This window comes from Rhinopithecus bieti, unplaced genomic scaffold (genome assembly GCF_001698545.2).
Source record: "Rhinopithecus bieti isolate Rb0 unplaced genomic scaffold, ASM169854v2 scaffold_26199, whole genome shotgun sequence".
Classification (NCBI taxonomy): Eukaryota; Metazoa; Chordata; class Mammalia; order Primates; family Cercopithecidae; genus Rhinopithecus; species Rhinopithecus bieti.
In genome coordinates, this window is record NW_016811775.1 from 376587 (window position 1) to 379912 (window position 3326).

The following is a 3326-nucleotide window of genomic DNA, read 5'->3' on the forward strand; positions in this document are numbered from 1 at the left end:
AGAGAGAGAGAGAAAGAAAGAGAGAGAGAAAGAGAAAGAAAGAGAAAAAAAGAAAGCAGCTTTTATTATTGTAGGGGCTCCAGAGATTACGTCCAGTCCCCTTTTAGCCCTTAAGTGAGACCTTTGCCAGGATCAAGAATCCAAATTGACACCAGATAAATTCATGAGGAAAACATATAAATTTTATTAGTTTTATGTGTTCATGAGATCTTCATAAGAATGTGAAGTCTGAATAACTGGCCAAAGCAAGATGCTTGTATACATTTTAGATAAAGAGGGATACATTTAGGGTGAGGTGGGTGGATTGCTTGAGGCCTGGAGTTCTAGATCTGCCCTGGCAACATATCAAGATCCCTGTCTCTACAAAAAAACTTTTTTTATTTTTATATTTTCCCATATGGAGTTTTACTCTTCTCGCCCAGGCTGGTGTGCAGTGGTGGGATCTCAGCTCATTGCAACCTTTGCCTCCTGGGTTCAAGCAAGCCTCCAGGCTCAGACTGCCGAGTAGCTAGGATTACAGGTATGCAACCACCACACCCGGCTAATTTTTGTAGTTTTAGTAGAGACAGGGTTTCACCATGTTGGTCAGGCTAGTCTCGAACTCTTGACCTCAGGTGATCCGCCCGCCTCGGCCTCCCAAAGTGCTGGGATTACAGGCATGAGCCACCATGCCTGGCCTAAGAAAAAAACTTTTTAAATTAGCTGGCCAGGGTGGTGCACATCTGTAGTCCCTGCTACTCGGGAGGCTGAGATGAGAATTGCTTTAGCCTAGGAATTTGAGGCTGCAGGGAGCTATGATTGTGTCACTGCACTCCAGCCTGGGCAACAGAATGAGACCCTGTCTCAAAAAAAAAAAAAAAAGGAGTTGGAAGACGAAGTTTTGGTGAAGATGTGAGATTCTCACTGGCCTGGAACACCAAGCGAGAGGGGGCTTGAAACTGCTTGGGTGCCTGGGAAGAGCTGCCAAGGGGCCTGTCCAGTCTGGGGAGTGGCCAGGCCAGCAGGGAAGACAGCAGGAACATCCCTCCTAGCTGAGATATGTCCCCAGCTTTTCAAAATTTACAGGTCAGCTGCCAGGGAAGGAGTCACCTGGAGCAGGGGATAGGCTCACTCGGGTTATCTGGGACAATCACAGGTAACCTCAGTCTGTGTGAGGCAGCCTGAGGGTGGGGCAGAGAATTTCCCAGGAGCCCTGTGGGGTGGGGTGTGCCTGGCTGTGTGGGACCTGCTGAGCCTGGACAAGGCAGCTCTGAGCGTTAAGGAGACGGAGCTAGCTCATCCAGTCTGACCAGAAACCCAGGCTCAAGCTTGGGATATGAGGCCATGGGGGAGGATCCTAGCTCCAGCCTCCCAGTCTCAGGGACGGGGCTGGCTTAGTCATCGTGGAACCACTGGGAGGTTGAGGGATGTGTGTGCCTGTCCCACCCTCCACCCCAGGGATGTCCAGAGAGTCATGAGAAAGAGGGACAATGACCAGGCATAGTAGCTCATCACAGCACTTTGGGAGGCAGAGGCAGGAGGCTCACTTGAAGCCAGGAATTGGAGACCAGCCTCAGCAACATAGCAAGACTCCGTATCTGCAAAAAAATTTAAAAATTAGCCAGGCATGGTGATGTGCACCTATAGTGCCCAGCTACTTGGGAGGCTGAGGTGGGAGGATCACTTGAGCATAGGAGTTCAGGGCTTCAGTGAGCTATGATCATGCCACTGCACAGCAGCTTGGGCGACAGAGTGAGACCCTGTCTCTAAAAACACAAACAAAAGAAAAAAGAAAAAGAAGAAAGGCCAGGCACAGTGGCTCACACCTGTAATCTCAGCATTTTGAGAGGCTTAGGCTAACGGATCACTTGAGGCCAAGAGTTTGAGATCAGCCTGGCCAACATGGTAAAACCCTGTCTTCACAAAAAATACAAAAATTAGCCAGGCGTGGTGACACATGCCTGTAGGCCCAGGTACTGGGGAGGCTGAGGCAGGAGAATTGCTTGAACCCAGGAGGTGGAGGTTGCAGTGAGCTGAGATGGCACCACTGCTCGGCAGCCTGGGTGGAAAAAAAAAAAAAAGTCAAGAAAAAGAGGCACAAGCCTGGGACAAAGGAGGAGAACCAATGAGGATCCCAGGCTGTGTGCAAAGATACAGCAGTGCCCACTCAGTGCTCAGAGAACAAAGACCCTCCCATGAACACCCCCAATACAAGTGGCCTCATCACAGCACCTGCCACCCTGCCCCTGCCAGAGCTGCAAAGAAGAGGTTACATTATATACATGTAACAAATGTTCTCATATACGCCATGTACATGCACAAATAAGTGATTTTCTTGAGACAGGGCCTTGCTGTGTTGCCCAGGCTGGAGTGCAGTGGCATGATCATAGCTCACTGCAGCTTCAAACTCCTGGGCTCAAGCCACCCTCCCGCCTTGGCCTCTAGAGTAGCTGGGACTACAGGTGTGCGCCCCCATGCCTGGCTAATTTTTTGCAGAGATAGGGGAGGGGGTTGGTCTCGCCATGTTGCATAGGTTGGTCTCGATCTCCTAGCCTCAAGTGATCCTCCCACCTTGGCCACTCAAAGCTTTTGGAATTACAGGCATCAGCCACTTTGCCTGGCTCAATTTTTTTTTTTTTTTTTTTTTTTTTGAGACGGAGTCTCGCACTGTCGCCCAGCCTGGAGTGCAGTGGTGCGATCTTTTCTCACTGCAAGCTACACCTCCCCGGTTCACACCTTTCTCCTGCGTCAGCCTCCCGAGTAGCTGGGACTACAGGAACCCGCCACCATGCCTGGCTCATTTTTTGTATTTTTAGTAGAGACGGGGTTTCACTGTGTTAGCCAGGATGGTCTCGATCTCCTGCCCTCATGATCTGCCTGCCTCGGCCTCCCAAAGTGCTGGCATTACAGGTGTGGTGTGAGCCACGGCGCCCGGCCTTTTTTTTTTTTTTTTTTTTTTTGAGATGGAGTCTCAAAGTCTGGAGCAAACTCGGGCTCACTGAAACCTCATCCTCCCAGGTTCCAGTGATTCTCCTGATTCAGCCTCCTGAGCAGCTGGGACTACAGGTGCACCCCACCACCACCAGCTAATTTTTGTTTGTTTGTTTGTTTGTTTTGAGACAGAGTCTCGCTCTGTCGCCCAGGCCGGAGTGCAGTGGCACGATCTCCGCTCACTGCAAGCTCCGCTGCCTCCTGGGTTCATGCCATTCTCCTGCCTCAGCCGCCCAAGAAGCTGGGACTACAGGCGCCTGCCACCACGCCCAGCTAATTTTTGTTTTTGTATTTTTAGTAGAGACGGGGTTTCACCGTGTTTGCCAGGATGGTCTCGATCTCCTGACCTCGTGATC